Raw genomic sequence first — 17,422 nt, forward strand, 5'->3', positions numbered from 1 at the left:
CATTCACTTGTTTCAGAGGCCTCTTCGTTCTGTGTTCTCTTGCTGCTGGTGTAAAACGAGGAGTAGCCTGCTGGATCTCTGCATCACCATCCAGCACCACTCGCTATTATGGATCGGCTGCAGACAATCGGCCGAACAAGTACCATGGCATGCAGCAGTTGTCGTGGCTGGATCTCCACCAGTCCCTATTAAAGTGGGTGTCTGGCAGCGCCGGATCCAGTCATCTCCGGCAGGCTGCTCCCCTGACAGATGTCACCACTTGTGTGAAACGGGCCTTGCATATTGCTGTAGAATACCTAATGCTAGGGATGCTTCCCTCGATTTTCTTAGCAGCATTAAAGCATGTTTCAAGGGGTCACCACTATCTGACATCTGCCCTTGTGAACACTGGAGACATTCTGAAGGTGTATGAGACTTGCTGTTAAAAGGGAAGCCAGTAACTACAAGGAAGGGGCAGCACTGACCTGGTTCATGTAGTTGAACATGCATATTTTAAGACTAGAACACTATCAAACCAGCTGGTGTCAAACTTTTTGATGATTTTTTTTTTTTTTTTTTGTCCCAAAGCCAGAAGTGGCTCCAGCAGGAAGAAGTTAAAGGGAACCTGTCACCGGCATTTTTTTGTATACAGCTGAGGACATGGGTTACTAGATGGCCACTAGTACATCCGCAATACCCAGTCCCCATAGCTCTGTGCTTTTATTGTGTAAAAAAAAAAACTATTGGATACATATGCAAATTAACATAGGAGTCATATCTTGTGTGACCAGAGAAGTCCATATTTTAAAGCTGACTCATCTCAGGTTAATTTGCATATGTATCAAATCTGTTTTTTATACACAATAAAAGCACACAGAGCTATGGGGACTGGGTATTGCGGATGTGCTAGCGGCGATCTAGCAACCCATGTCCTAAGCTCTATACACAAAATTCCAGTGACTGGTTCCCTTTAGTCTTTAATTCATAATTGGATTCCTTTTTTCCCAGAAAGATGTGGCCTCATCCTTGGGGTCCCTTCACACGTCCGTAGTGTGTTGCAGATCCGCAATACACCTGGCCGGCACCCCCGGAGAAAAGCTTCTGGAGCCGTGGACCAGAAGTTCAGCGGCGCGCTCTAGAAATGCAGACCGCACACTGTGTGCTGTCCGCTTCCATGCCGTCCCCATAGAGAATGAATGGGTCCGCACAATGGAGCCTTTTAGAGGGGTTGTCTTGCCTCAGCAAATGGTACTTGTGTAGAGAAAGTTAATACAGGGCACTTACTAATGTATTGTGATTGTCCATATTGCCTCTTTTGCTGGCTGGATTCAGCTTAATCTAGTAACAGTGCCATTTGACTGCACCTGCTGGTCAGAAAAGCATGGGGGAGGAAGGTGGCTCACATGACCCTGAGAGGCAGTGTGGGGGACAGGCTGTCTATCAGACATGCAGTGATGCAGCAGGCAGGGAGGTGCCTTTGCAGAACGTCATTCTGTGTTGAACTGTTAATGAGGATGTTTTATGTCAGCAAGACCCAATCTGTCCCCATCAAGCTTCTATTCTAGTGGGAGGCACAGCGCATGGAAAGCAGCCAGGAAATGAGGCGCTGAGGCTGGATGTGCCTGGCAGTGCCATCTAGCTGCAGGACCTCAGCTACCTGCAAGAACACTTCTTTCCCATTGTTTACTTTTAATTTTTGGGGTGTGGGAAGAGTATGCTCAAGACTGTTAGGGGAGGAGAGCTCATAGGTTGAATATTTGTGTTTTACATGGGAGCTTTTTATCTGTACATATTTGAATGCACAGAAGACATTTGGCCCAAATCGGTTAGCGGTGCTGAGTTTGCTTTAGCAGTGTGTTTGTGGAAAGGGAAGGGCATTTTATTGTGCCTCATGTTCCAGAAAGCAGACTTCCAAACTGTTCCATACTTTGACTGTATAGTAGGCCAAAAAAGTCAAATGTGAAAGGGCCTTGTCCTTCCAGAGCCAGAATGTGGGTACTGGCACCAGCTCACTGGCCAGAAGTAAGCCACAGTTGTCCCTGGCTTTGGAAAGGTGCAACATATCATTGAAGAGGATGATATTGTGGATTAGATGACTCCCTCTTCTGCTCAGTTGTGGCAGTATGGCGTGGAGGTGACCTCCCCATCATGACACCGTGCCTTGGAGATGGGGTTCATAGCATTCCTCCTCCTTGCAGCTATAGAGAATACTTTCAGTGGTGTCCTGTCCCCACTGCCCATCCCTAGTGGGGCACCTTCCTTCTTCCTAAGTGGCAACAAAACCCCACCATGGCAGATGGCTGAGTTGCCCTGTTGAAGACTTGAGCAGTCAGTGTTTGGACTGCTGAGGATGTTCAGGAGGAGACTAACACCATGCGTAGCTGTGGTGGTAATAGTGATGTCTGAAGCCATGGTATTGGCAGTGGTGGGCTGTGGCAGTCGGGGCAAATTCCGAGTAAGGAATCAGGAGGGTGTGGCTAAGGAGCCCACCGTGGTTGTGAGGGTGTGCATTGGATGAGAGCGGAGGTGGAGGCTGGTGGTAGCAGTCAACAGCAGTTGTGAAATACTTCCCACAGCACTGCCAGGGCTGTATCTGCTTTTGGATCTGGTGATGCCTCTTACACTGGGTGCATTAGACCCAAAACGTGCTCTGCATGTGTATCTGCCATGTGCAAGCTCTAAAAGTGTAATACAGTCCTGATCAAAAGTTTTAAGACCACTTGAAAAAGGGCAAAACATACTTAGCATGGCTGGATCTTAACAAGGTTCCAAGTAGAGCTTCAACATGATTTTTTTGAGCATTCAATTTAATAAACTACAAACGGGCTGTTTTTCAGCTAATCAAAAGTTTAGGACCACACCTCAAAAAAAACTACCCCCCCCCCCCCCAAAAACAGAAATCAAACTTCCAAACATGAACTCAGTAATGAGGTATTGTTGATCACTTCAAAAAATTGTTTCTGCATGCACGCTAGCGTTTCCATGAGGTGAGTGGGAACATTGCTCCAAGTGGTGAAGAAGGCCATCTACTGTCTGGAACTGTTGTCCATTTTTGTAAACTTCCCTTGCCATCTATCCATAAAGGTTCTCTATTGGATTTAGATCAGGGGAACATGCAGGATGGGCCAAAAGAGATGTTATTCTCCTGGAAGAAGTCCCTTGTCCTGTGGGCATTGTGTACTGTAGCGTTGTCCTGTTGAAAAACCCAGTCGTTACCACACAGACGAGAGCCCTCAGTCATGAGGAATGCTCTCTGCAACATCTGGACATAGCCAGCGGCCGTTTGACGCCCCTGCACTTCCTGAAGCTCCATTGTTCCACTGAAGGAAAAAGCACCCCAGACCATTATGGCGCTCCTCCACTGTGGCGTGTAGAAAACATCTCAGGTGGCATCTGCTTGTCATGCCAGTAATGTTGGAAACCATCAGGACCATCAAGGTAAAAAAAAATTCTCATCAGAGAATAAAACTTTCTTCCACAGTTGAATGTCCCATGTTTGGTGCTCTCTTGCAAAGTCCAAACGAGCGTTCTGTGGCGTTCAAGGAGACGAGGTCTTTGAAGATGTTTTTGTTTTAGAAGCCCTTCAGTCTCAGATGCTGTCTGATGGTTATGGGGCTGCAGTCAGCACCAGTAAGGGCCTTAATTTGGGTCGAGGATCGTCCAGTGTCTTGACAGACAGCCAATTGGATCCTCCGGCTCAGTGCTGATATTTTTTTGGGTTTTCCACTTGACTTTTTGTTCCATAACCCTCAGGATCATTTAAGAAATTCCAAATGACTCTTATTGTGTCCCACCTCAGCAGCGATGGCACGCTGTGAGACCCTGCTTATGCAGTTCAACAACCCGACCACGTTCAAAAAGGGAGAGGTTTTTTTTTTGCCTTTGCAATCACAACGTGTGACTACCTGATAGAAAATGACAATGAATCCACATCTTTGCAGAGATTTGGCCTTTTAAAGGCATGTGGTCCTAAAATTTGGATCAGCTGAAAAACAGAAAAATGTTTTCTATTAATTGAGTGCTCAAAATGTTTAGTCTCCCTCTCATTTCTTCTTGTTGCATGTTGAAGCTCTACTTGGAACCTTGTTAAGATCCAACAATGTAAAAAAAATTTTTTTGCCATTTTTCAAGTGGTCTTAAACTTTTGGGCAGGCAAACACAAACATGTGCACTACAGCTTTATTGAACCACACAAACAGGCATTCCTCCATACTGTGGAGAAAGAGGTGGCTCCTACCTACTGGTCTCTATTGTGGCAGCCGGGCCACATGCAGGGGTGGTGGTGTCACGTCATTGCTTTCTAATTTCAGTCACTGATGGAATGTGTGTCCAATAAATAACTACACATCCAGCAAGCCACGGGTGCGCAAGATTAATTCCCACATGGCCAAGTTGATGGTGGTGCAGTTGCTGCCATACCATTTAGTAGTCTGCTGCCTTTAGGGAGCTGAGGGTGTGCGCTCAGCCTCACTGGAAGATAATTAGACAGCATTATTTCTCCCAAAAAGCCATACCTGCCTTTTACTCATGTAGTGGAGAACATGGTCCACTCCTTGCATTTGTTGTTGTGGCAAGGTGCACGCCATGGTCACCTGAAGCAGCTGTTGCACACAGGAACGGAACATGTCTTTCACAGTTCTTTTCACTCCACCCTATGGTTGTGTTGGTCTGGCTCCCACACAAGGCACTTATCCACCTCCTCCATAGGCCAGCTCCTGTCACCAACAGCAGCAGGGCACATCATTGCTCTCCCACAGTCTAGGAGACTGCCCATTTCAGCCATTTTTATGTATTGAACGGTCTGCTGCTGCACTACTTAATCCATGATGTTCCATCTTGCTGGAATTCAACATTTCACATGCTAGAGTAGGCATGCTCAACCTGTGGCCCTCCAGCTGTTGAAGAAACTACAACTCCCACAATGCCCTGTTGTAGGCTGTTTGGGCATGCTGAGAGTTGTACTTTTGCAACAGCTAGAGGGTCGCAGGTTGAGCATGCCTGTGCTAGAGCACTTTAAGTTTGTGAGCAAGGATAACTGCAGCATGAACTCTCTCATCCCCCTCATATTTATCTTAGAATTTCTCAGATGTTGACGCTCATGCAGCAGGGGACGATGGTGGGTGGAAGAAGAACCGCTAACTGATATTGCTGTCTGCCCTGTAGCTGTTGTGGACCCACAAGGAGAAACTCCTGTGAAGGTGCAAGAGGAGGATTATGGCACCAGCCACCCCACCCAATTCTCTCAGAAGGGGGTACAGCCAGAAAGAAATGGTTCCACGGGCACTCTGGCCAGAATGGCAAGCTGATTGCTCGCTTACGTACTGATGGGGGTATCTGACATCAAGCAGTCTGATTACTGGATAGATATGCTTTTAGACCCTTGCTATTAAAGCAAAATGGAGGAATGTTTTCCTTCCTCCGAAAGGGATGGCAAATTGTGTTACCAGGAAACAGAGTACGCTGCTTGCCTCAGCTTTTGGCATGCAGCAGGCAAGCTGAGATTTCCTGGCTCAATGTCCAGGTTGAGGCTTGCCTATACTCTGGCACATACCCTGTTCCCTGACCCCATGGATTTCTGGGCAGGCAGACTGGAGCGGTGACCTGAACTGGTACAGTACGCTCTTTCTTGCCCAGCCGCCAGTGTAATCTCGGAGAGGGTTTTCAGCCCCACAGGGGATGTGGTGATACCCAAATAGACCAAGTGGTCTTTCCCCAGTGTCCAAAATATCACTTTTGTCCAAATGAACCATGCCTTGATTCAGGAGTATTTTCACACTCCTCTGGCAGAGGCTGATAAATAGATCTAGCCTCACTGAGGATGCCCCATCTTACCACTGTTGTTGTCGTCTGCCTACCGACATGTTCAGCACAGCTACTGCCTCCATCATACTGCTGCCTGTACGCCATCATGTTCCATGCGATGCTGTCGCCTCCATCATGCTGCTGCTTGCCAACATGTTCATTATGGTGGCTGCTAATCCCCTACTGCCCCCCACTATTAACACTACGCATTTACCACTACTACTGCTACCACCCATAGACAGCCAATCTACTGCCTTGTATGTTCCATGCTATACTATTTCTGCTGCCGCTACTGTTTTGGCCACATGCCTCTAATACACTACACTTTCCACAACCACACTGTATTGCTGCTGCTCCCAACACTGTCGGACAATTTTTGGAAGCTTTTGAATATGAAATAGCATAACGCATGCCCTTTGCACTGTGTGTTTTTCATAAAATTTTCAGCCCCTGAGGTTTTTTTTTTCTGCATTTTCGTTTTGCGCTCCCTGCCTGCCCAGAGCCATAACTTTTTTTTTTATTTGTCTGCTCACTATGAGGGCTTGTTTTTTGCGGGACAAGTTGTACTTCCCAATGCCACCATTTAATATTGCATATGATGTAGTGGGAAGCGGGAAAAAAGCAATTCCACCACAGTTTTAGTTTTTTTTTTTATTTACGACATTCGATGTGCGATAAAACTGACCAGTTACTTTTATTCTGCAGGTCAGTACGAATCCAGCGATACCTTTTTATATGTATAGCTTTTCTTGCGTTTTGATAGTGATAAAGTGGGAAAAGTTTTTGGGCGTGGCCTAACTGTCATGGAGTGAGAACGCTCGGCACATCAGCTCCTCCAACATCCTGAACACATCCTGGCCATGCGGAGTCCTTTGATACCATGACCGCGGTATTGGACCCCAAGAAATATCACCTGACCGGGTGGACCTGTTTGAGCTTTCCTCTGCCGACTCTGCTGGTCGGGTGAGACCTCTGACCCTGAGACTGCGCCGAGGCGCGTGGTGCATCCCCCGCTACTGGCTGCCGTGGGCTGTCACCTCCTGAGCTGCAGGCAACTAAGGTGAGCCGCTGGGAGGCTTTCTGGACTTACTGAACCTTTGGTGACCGTGTGCCAGCTCCTGCAATCCGGTCATCTGGTCACAGCGGCAGCGCTTGTGAGGAGAGACTCAGCAGGAGACGGGTGGCCACACATCCCGCTGGTAAAGATCAGCACACCGCCCGATAACTGCTGCGCTGCTCCACATACCATTGGAGCGGTGGTGCTGCAGAGAGGTGCTGTGAGGAGACTATCCCGAGAGGGGAAGAGGACTTTCATTACTGGGAGCCGAGCTGGACACGCGGTACTGCCATCTTGGATCCCCTTGTAGGTGGAGGGGAGTGTTTTTGCCCTGCTATCCAATACCTGCCTAGAACTATCATTGATAGGGGGAAAACAAGAGGTGAGAGATACCCCTTGAAAGTCACAGTAAGATAGTGTAGAGAAAGGGGGTGTTTTGAAGCCCTTCCACAACCCTATGTGACGAATACCACGCCTCGTGCCCGCTTGACGTCACCTACGTCGAGCTCACGAGACGCAGTATGGTCTCTTGTTACCAAAGCGTGACGTTACGCCCTCCAGAGGAGCGGATAAGGTCAGCTTGTTACAGTTTACACAGACACCTCCTGTCCACGTGGGCACAGAGAGGCAGCAAGCTGAGAGATCCTCTTCACTGCCACAGTGAAAACAGCGCTGTCTCAGCCTGGGAAATCTGCCACCAGCTTCTCGTTTGATATAAGCCCGGTCCTCTAACGGGATTATATAGGGTGAGAAACCAACCCGCGGTAGCTTATAACTAGGCCGAAACACGGATGTGGGGATTCGTGATCGAGATACAAGATTAAATTATATATTTAATCGCCTTAAGGGCACACTAGATATAACACAATATACACAGAGAATATATACAGTGGTCTGAGGTTACAGATACAGGTGATATAGGTACAACAGGGTTAAGCAGAGCAAAAGTCAGTTACCGGGTAAGATGAAAGTTCCTTTAGGTTATAATGGTGGAATAGTCCTTGGCTGGGGGCAGTGAGGTCAGCTGGTTCCTGGTCTCTCCAAACACATTGGCATGATGTGATCCCCTTCAGAAAAGACACGCCTGCTTGATGGCGCAAGCCTTTTAACCTGTAGTCGGTTCCTCCCCTCCCGGCCTTTGGGAGGGGTCCACCCTCCTCTCTGCTGGGCTGGCAGCAACTGACCCACAAAACTCTTTAGGGTTCATAGCTCCAGGCCAGCAGGTCACAGGGAGATAGTTCTGGGACCAACAGAGCCACCTGGGCACCGGCTACAAATAGAGTCCAAACATCGTACCGTTATTTGGTTTCTGTGGGGAGATATGTATATCTCCCTTCCCTGGCATCCTATCATCAAGCCAGTACAACGTGGATGCTTGGCTTTGCTCCAGGATCGCAAAAAGATAACTGAATTATGCCTAGATGGGCGGACGATTCATTTCCTTATGAAATGTAGGTGCCAACATGTCTGGGAGGTAGCATTGATCCTGGGCAAGGGCTGGGACCTCCTGCTGGGGGTTTTCCTGCAGGCTTAGCTTGCCTCCAACCTGGCTGGTTGAGGTGTGACTTTATCCACCTGGGGCCTCCTTGAAGCCTGGACCCCTGGGGCTTCCTCCCTTGCTAGCAGACATCAGATGGCTGGGGGGTGAGAACATATTTTGCATGTACACTGACTGTGTACATGCCAAAAGCTGAATCAAATGACAATCAGGGCTGCCAATAAATGATAATCCATATTCCTCACACCTCCCCCCTTTAGAGGGCGCTAGGGGAAGCACATTCCTGTGTCTCAGCAGCCCCTGGGTATCTGGTCACCGGAATCTCATGCGCAGCCCACAGAAATTCCACCCTGAATAGATAGGGTACCACAAATTGTCGGTCCCTAGTCCACGCCTCTGGTGAGCCCTGTTGGACCATTTCCTGGCACAACCGTCCTTGGTCCCAGACCGCCCTCTGGAGGTCTGAATAAAAGGGAGGCTGTGCCACCTGCTCCGTGAGAGCTTTCAAGCTGGCGCTAGCCCCTAGCGCCACCTGAAACCCCTGGTGGGACGTAGTCAGAATAGACGAGACTGCCACGTCCCCTGTCAGTGCTACTACCTGCCGGTCCCTAGGCCACTCCTCCGGTGAGCCCTGCTGGACCGTGACCCGGTACAGCCGTCCTTGGTCCCAGACCACCCGCTCGAGGTCTGAGTCCGAGGGGGGCTGTTCCACTTGCTCCCTGAGAGCGTTCAGGCTGGCGTCCGCCACTAATGCTGCCTGAAACTCCTGACTGGACATGGACAGGCAGACATGGACCTGTCTCCTGGCCTCCATCTGACTCGGCAGCCACTTGGTCGGAAGGGGGAAAGCCATCCGACCCCTGAGGGGCCCCAGCACTCCCACTGCGCGTGACGGCAGCTATGGCCGCTGCCACCGCTGGTAGTGCCTGCTTCCCCTCGGCTTCCGACCAAGTCGCCAGTCCAGACGGACAAACCTGGCCCTCTGACATCCCAGTTGTGGAGGAACCCTGCACTGAGGCGTTACCTGGCAGCCCTACTTCTCCTGGGACAGCCCTGACCTCATTTGCATCCTCCTCCCCCGCAGCTGTCTGCCCCCTGCTTGTCCGCTCAGTCACCACACCGGAGGACAAGAGGTTTCAGCAGGCTTGCTGGCCACACCCTGGGGCCTCAGCAGAGCTGGCAAGAATGACCCCCTCCCCACTGAGGGGAGAGGTACACATTACATCCCCAACCCCCACATCCCCATCAACAGGCATGTTATGAACATTTACAGTATCATCAGGGGTGGACATGACATCACATTCTGGGGGATCAGACCTCGGTGTGTCAGCGGCCACGTACTTAGACACAAGCCGTCCCAGGTCCTTCCTCTGAAAAACACTGGCGGGGATATTTGAGGATACCCCCACCTCCCTTACTCCTCGACCGGCGCCCCAGTCCAAATAGACCTTGGCGATGGACAGCGGCGGTTCTACTCCTCCAATCCCGGAGACAGTAAAGGATCTCCCAGGCAGTAAATCATGGGGTGCCACCAGTTCAGGCCGTACCAGTGTCATCTCAGCGCCGGTGTCTGAGTCCCATGGCCTACGACCTGGCCCACGGTGACCACCGTTTGGACATTGTCAAGGGACCTCCCATCACCCCCAACCACACACAACACAGTGGACGGTTTCCGGGTCGATGACTGGGACGGGTCCCTCGGGCGCTGGGGACACGTGGCCTTGAAGTGTCCTGGCTGTTTACACAGGTGGCAAAGTCGGTGTTCCCCCACCTACGTGGAAAGTGAAGCCGGGGCCGGTGCCCACTTGGGGCAGGGGTAGAGTGTGTCTTACCCCCTCTCCAGCTGACAGGTTTCCGGGCCTCTGAAGTCCTGTTGGTGTATTCATCGGCCAGGGCTGCTGTTGAGGAGGCCCCCTTTGGCTTCCGGTCGCGGAGGTACTGCTGTAGGTCCTCGGGGCAATTCCACAAGAACTGTTCTGTGGCGATGAGCTCCTTCAGCTGCTGGATGGTGGTGAGCTCCAATCCTGTGGTCCATTGGTCGACCGCTCTCAGCAAGACCCGCATGTGATCGGCCAAGCTCTGGGTAGAACCCAGCTGCAAATTCCTGAGCTTTTTCCGGTACGACTCAGGGGTTAAATTGTATTGCCGGACCAGAGCCTTTTTGATGTCCTCATAGCTCAGGATGGTCTCGCTGGGCAGGTACCCGAAGATTTCAAGGGCTTTTCCCCTGAGACGTGGCGTGAGGAATCTGACCCACTGGTCCTCTGGCAGCTGGTACTGATGGCAAGCCGTCTCAAATGCCAACAAAAAGGTGTCCTGGTCCCCATCCTTGTCCAGTAGGGGAAATTCCTCCGCCCACATTTTGGGAATCCGGACCTCTGGAGACTCACATCTGGCTGGGGAGGGCTGCTGGAATTGGAGCTTTAGCTAGAGCATTTGTAGCTGGTGCTCACTTTCTGCATTCTCACGATGTTCTGCAGCTGCTGCTTGCTCCCGACGTTCTGCAGCCTCTGCTTGCTCGCGACGTTCTCGCTCTTCAGATTCTGCTTTCTCCCGACGTTCTGCAGCCACCATGAGGAGCTCAGAGGGTGCCTGGTCTCTGGCCTGGAGACGGTACAGGGCACCTTGCAGTAGAGCAGCTGAGCCGGCTTGGCTGGGGGGATGGGCAGGTAGAGTGAGGCCCACCGCAGACCTCACCTCCGGCAACTGGCTCCTTGGGGAGCTTTGGCTGTGCTCCCCCTTGCCTTCCACCTCCTCTGGGCCCATTATCTGGACTACGTCCTCCCCACCACCATTTAAAGCATCGGCCATCTCCTTAGCTTTGCTCCTTGTGGTACTGCCCATCATTGCCACGGATGGTCACTGACACAGGCTGCAACCTCATGCACACACAACTTATTGTATTTGCACTCAGACTGTCTAGTGTTGAGCTGATCTTAAGACTCCAGCAGCAAAAGCTACTGCTGGTCGTCTTTAGTGTCTGGGAGTATGGGTCTCACACACACTAGTATCTCAATCCCACTTTGCTGCCACCAATAACGTCGTCTACGTTGAGCTCACGATACACAGTATGGTCACGGGTTACCAAAGCGTGACGTTGCGCCCTCCAGAGGAGCAGGTAAGGTCAGTTTGGTACAGTTTACACAGACACCTCCTGTCCACGTGGGCACAGAGAGGCAACAAGCTGAGAGATTCTCTTCACTGCCACAGTGAAAACAGTGCTGTCTCAGCCCGGGAAATCTGCCACCAGCTTATCGTTTGATATAAGCCCGGTCCGCTAACGGGATTATATAGGGTGAGAAACCAACCCGCGGTAGCTTATAACTAGGCTGAAACATGGACGTGGGGATTCGTGATCGAGATACAAGATAGCACAAGATTAAATTATGTATTTAATCGCCTTAAGGGCACACTAGATAACACAATATACACAGAGAATATATACAGTGGTCTGAGGTTACAGATACAGGTGATATAGGTACAACAGGGTTAAGCAGAGCAAAAGTCAGTTACCGGGTAAGATGAAAGTTCCTTTGGGTTACAATAGTGGAATAGTCCTTGGCTGCAGTCACGTGGGGGCAGTGAGGTCAGCTGGTTCCTGGTCTCTCCAAACACATTGGCACGATGTGACCCCCTTCAGAAAAGACACGCCCGCTTGATGGCACAAACCTTTTAACCTGCAGTCGGTACCTCCCCTCTCGGCCTTTGGGAGGGGTCCACCCTCCTCTCTGCTGGGCTGGCAGCAACTGACCCACAAAACCATTTAGGGTTCATAGCTCCAGGCCAGCAGGTCACAGGGAGATGGTTCTGGGACCAACGGATCTGCCTGGGTTCCGGCTACAAGTAGAGTCTAAACATGGTACTGTTATTTGGTTTCTGTGGGGAGATATGTATATCTCCTTAACCTGGCATCCTAGCATCAAGCCAGTACAACATGGATGCTTGGCTTTGCTCCAGAATCACAAAAAGATAACCAAATTATGCCTGGGATGGACGGACGATTCATAATTCCTTATGAAATGTAGGTGCCAACATGTCTGGGAGGTATCATTGATCCTGGGCAAGTGCTGGGACCTCCTGCTGGGGGTTTTCCTGCAGGATTAGCTTGCCTCCAACCTGGCTGGTTGAGGTGTGACTTTATCCACCTGGGGCCTCCTTGAAGCCTGGACCCCTGGGGCTTCCTCCCTTGCTAGCAGACATCAGGTGGCTGGGGGGGTGAGAACATATTTTGCATGTACACTGACTGTGTACATGCCAAAAGTTGAATCAAATGACAATCAGGGCTGCCAATAAATGATAATCCATATTCCTCACACCCTATACACTCACCTAAAGAATTATTAGGAACACCTGTTCTATTTCTCATTAATGCAATTATCTAGTCAACCAATCACATGGCAGTTGCTTCAATGCATTTAGGGGTGTGGTCCTGGTCAAGACAATCTCCTGAACGCCAAACTGAATGTCAGAATGGGAAAGAAAGTTGATTTAAGCAATTTTGAGCGTGGCATGGTTGTTGATGCCAGACGGGCCGGTCTGAGTATTTCACAATCTGCTCAGTTACTGGGATTTTCACGCACAACCATTTCTAGGGTTTACAAAGAATGGTGTGAAAAGGGAAAAACATCCAGTATGCGGCAGTCCTGTGGGCAAAATGCCTTGTGGATGCTAGAGGTCAGAGGAGAATGGGCCGACTGATTCAAGCTGATAGAAGAGCAACGTTGACTGCAATAACCACTCGTTGCAACCGAGGTATGCAGCAAAGCATTTGTGAAGCCACAACACGCACAACCTTGAGGCGGATGGGCTTCAACAGCAGAAGACCCCACCGGGTACCACTCATCTCCACTACAAATAGGAAAAAGAGGCTACAATTTGCACGAGCTCACCAAAATTGGACTGTTGAAGACTGGAAAAATGTTGCCTGGTCTGATGAGTCTCGATTTCTGTTGAGATATTCAAATGGTAGAGTCCGAATTTGGCGTAAACAGAATGAGAACATGTATCCATCCTCTGATGGCTACTTCCAGCAGGATAATGCACCATGTCACAAAGCTCGAATAATTTCAAATTGGTTTCTTGAACATGACAATGAGTTCACTATACTAAAATGGCTCCCACAGTCACCAGATCTCAACCCAATAGAGCATCTTTGGGATGTGGTGGAACGGGAGCTTCGTGCCCTGGATGTGCATTCCTCAAATCTCCATCAACTGCAAGATGCTATCCTATCAATATGGGCCAACATTTCTAAAGAATGCTATCAGCACCTTGTTGAATCAATGCCACGTAGAATTAAGGCAGTTCTGAAGGCAAAAGGGGGTTCAACACCGTATTAGTATGGTGTTCCTAATAATTCTTTAGGTGAGTGTATATCAGGCCTCAAATACATGGGTCGCAAGACAGGCACTTCTACTACTACCCCTACCCCTAAGGCACAGGTGGATGCCATGAGCCAAACAGAAGCGGTAGGGTAGGGTTGCTCTCCTGACCAAGTGGAAATAGACCTGAGTAAAATAATGTCTGCCATTACGAACTGCCAGTCCACTCTTACAGCTAAAATAGATCACCTCCAAGCAGACCTAACCTGCCTCTGCAATGATATTGATAAGATACGAGACAGAACAACAGAGGTGGAGAGGCGACTGGGGGAGGTGGAAGATGTAGTGCACTCAGGGGAAAACCATGTGAGGGCCCTCCAGCAACAGGTGAAAGCACTACAGGCACAGGTGGAAGATGCAGAAAACCGAAACAGGCGTAATAAGATACGCATCCTGGGCTTTCGGAAAGGGCTGAGGGTCAAACACCTAAGGACTTTGCGGAGCACCTTATAAAACAGAGTCTGGCCCCTATTAATCTGTCCTCCAGTTTCGTTGTGGAGCGGGCACACAGGATACCCATTAGGCTCCTGCACGCCCTTTCATTCTAAAGGTCCTGAACTACCACGATCGTGACACCATACTAGCAGCGGCTCGTCGGTTGTTATAGATGAGGAGCTCTAGATGGACTGGACACCGTCGTTGCCCTTTGATTCGTTCGACAATACCGAGGACTGTCCGTGTTTTATGTGTCTTCCTGTGGTTTTGTTAAGGGAAGGTTAGAGTACTGAAGATTTGGGATGCTAGGCTCAGATAGGTTGGGGGGTCTGGGCAGGGAGGGGGGTTATTCATAACACTGTTATGGGTTTATCTGTTATGTGTGTCTACGTCTTGTGTGTGTATGTGGGTATGAATGGCCTGGGCACTCTGGGGTCCTCCCATGTCGCTTTATAGGTTTCCTCTTTTGAAATGGCCACCTGTAGGTTTGTCTCCTGGAATGTCCTGGGGGCTCAATGACAAAGTGAACCGATCCCTCGTCTTGAACTACTTGAAGGGTTACAACCTTGATGTGGTGATCTTGCAGGAGACTCACCTAAGAGGGCAGAAAATATTAGCTTTAAAATGGCCGTGGGTCGGGCATACCTTTCACGCAGTATATAGTAACTATGCGAGAGGTGTCTCAGTGATTGTAGCGAAGGTGCTCCCTTTTCGGCTGCACTCAGTACAGTTAGATATCTCTGGATGTTACGTCATAGTTTTTGCTGCTGTGCGGGGTATATAGTTGGCCTACATGTCACCCCCTCCCATTCTAGTGAGGTGTATTGGATGACATTATGGGAAAAGTGGCGATACTACCGACCGCCCCCCTAATTATGATGGGTGATTATAACGCTCTTAGATCCGATTGCGGATAGACTTCGCCCCCAAGTTACCCATAATAAGTTGCCTAATAACTGGGCAGAGGCCCATGGCCTAACAGAGGGATGGAGACTCCTACACCCTAGGGATCGCCAGTATTCATGTTATTCCGCATCATTTGCTATGTTATCTCGTATAGACCTTGTGTTTGTTAGCAGAGAACTGTTGCCAATGATGACTAAGGTCGAATACCTGCCAAGGGATATTTCAGACCATGTCCCTTTGCTTGTGATTCTGACCCAACCGATTGCACCCCCGGACAGACAGTGGCACCTTAACTGTAAATGGCTGGAGGTTTTGCCTGTGGCTAGTGCAGCACAACAGGGTGTGACTGACTATTGGGCTTGTAATGAGGGATCCTCAGACCCTATAGTACAGGGATGGCCAACCTGAGGCTCTCCAGCTGTTGCAAAACTACAACTCCCATCGTGCCCGGGCAGTCTAGAGCTATCAGCCTACAGCAGGGCATGGTGGGAGTTGTAGTTTTACAACAGCTGGAGAGCCGCAGGTTGGCCATGCCTGCTATAGTAGAATGGAGGCCTTCAAGGTAGTTTTGCGAGGCACGCTTATACACGCTATAGCGTCACATAGGAAACAGCTCCAGAACCCGAGTGAGGATACACACAGGGATTGGGTGGAAGCGCAAACACGCCTCAACTTCCAGAAAAAAAATTTTATTCCAAAAAAAGGTGGTTTTCTTGGAGGGTGACAAGAATGGGAGAGCACTAGCCTATTTAGCGAAAACTGAGTCACTGCAAACAGTGGTTTTACATATTACCAGTGCGGAGGGTGTTAGGATGAATGAGCCTAATGAAATATGTGAGCAATTTGCCCGATATTACTCTGATTTATTCAAATTGAAAGCACCCTCTAAGAGCAATGACTTACAGAATCTCCTGAAGGCCATTCTGCTCAAATCACTCTTCCAACCAGACAGGAATTTCTTAGATTCCCCAATAACCGTGGGAGAAATCAAGATGGCAATAGATAGCATGGCAGTCGTGAAATCCTCTGGTCCGGACGGCTTCCCTTTGAAGTGGTACAAGCTGGACATGGACATGCAATGTGCGCAGCTCATTAAATTGTTTGAATTTGCTTTTGAACACAATGACCATTTTGAACACATCTTTCATGGAGGACTAGTGTAGTTCATATAGACCAATTTCCCTGCTGAACATTGACACTAAAATATTAGCGAAGGTTCTGGCCAGACGTCTCAGTGATGTTATACTATCGGTGATAGACCCCGAACAATCCAGTATTATACCGGGTAAGACCACACATAAATATTAGAAGGTTAGAAGATTATTCACGAATCTGCAGGTTAGGCACGAGAATGCGGGATCCTGGACGATCCTAGACGATCGCCTCCCTCAACAATGAGAAAGCTATCGATTAAGTTGAATGGAAGTTCATTTGGCAGACACTGAACTGTTTGAGGTTCCCCGCGTCCTTTATACGGTGGGTGCAGTTGTTATAGCAGGCTCCAAAGGCAAGAGTAAGGCTAAATGGCTACCTGTTGCTCCCCTTTAGGTTGCATAGGGGTACCAGACAAGACTACCCCTTGTCGTCTATGTTGTTTGCCCTCGTCATGGAACCTCTGGCCCAATTGATGAACAATATTACGTTGATAGGGGGGTGGACAATAGCAGGAATACAAGAAAAGCTATCGTTGTATGCAGACGATATGTTAGTATATCTGGCTGATCCTGGTCCCTCTTTAGAGGCTCTCCTGGTAGCGGTAGATAGTTTTGGAACATACTCGGGGCTTTGGGTGAATTGGGCGAAGTCTAGCTTGTGCCTTGTCGACGAGGTGGACAGAAAGGACGTGTCTCCATTGTCTCGATTAGAGATAGTTGACTGCTTCATATACTTGGGGATCCGGATACACAGACACCCTAGTCAGTTTTAGCAACTCAATGTGGTACCTACGATAGAGTATATTACCCATAAAATAGAGGCCTGGGAAAACCTGCCCCTATCTCTAGTGGGCCGAATAAACATTGTCAAAATGGTATTATTACCTAAATTGTTATATGCTTACAGAGCAACTCCCTTGAAAATTCCCAAATCTCACTTTGAGTCCTTAGATAGACTATTGTTGCCGTTCTTGTGTAGACACCAGGCTCCCAGGAGAGGACTGAGATTGCCGGACATGTATATTTACTATATCGCCTCGCAACTGGTATACGCATCATGGTGGATCAGGGCAGATGTGAATAACCCAGTAGTGGTCCTTGAAGCTGCGCTAGTGGGTTCGTACGAGGCGCTGGCGAACCTGGTGTATCGGGGAGGGGCGCAAATGGTGAAACACTATACGGAGGCTATAGTGAATGTGGTGGTGGCGTG

The sequence above is a fragment of the Bufo bufo genome, chromosome 1 (genome assembly GCF_905171765.1).
Source record: "Bufo bufo chromosome 1, aBufBuf1.1, whole genome shotgun sequence".
In the NCBI taxonomy this organism is placed as follows: Eukaryota; Metazoa; Chordata; class Amphibia; order Anura; family Bufonidae; genus Bufo; species Bufo bufo.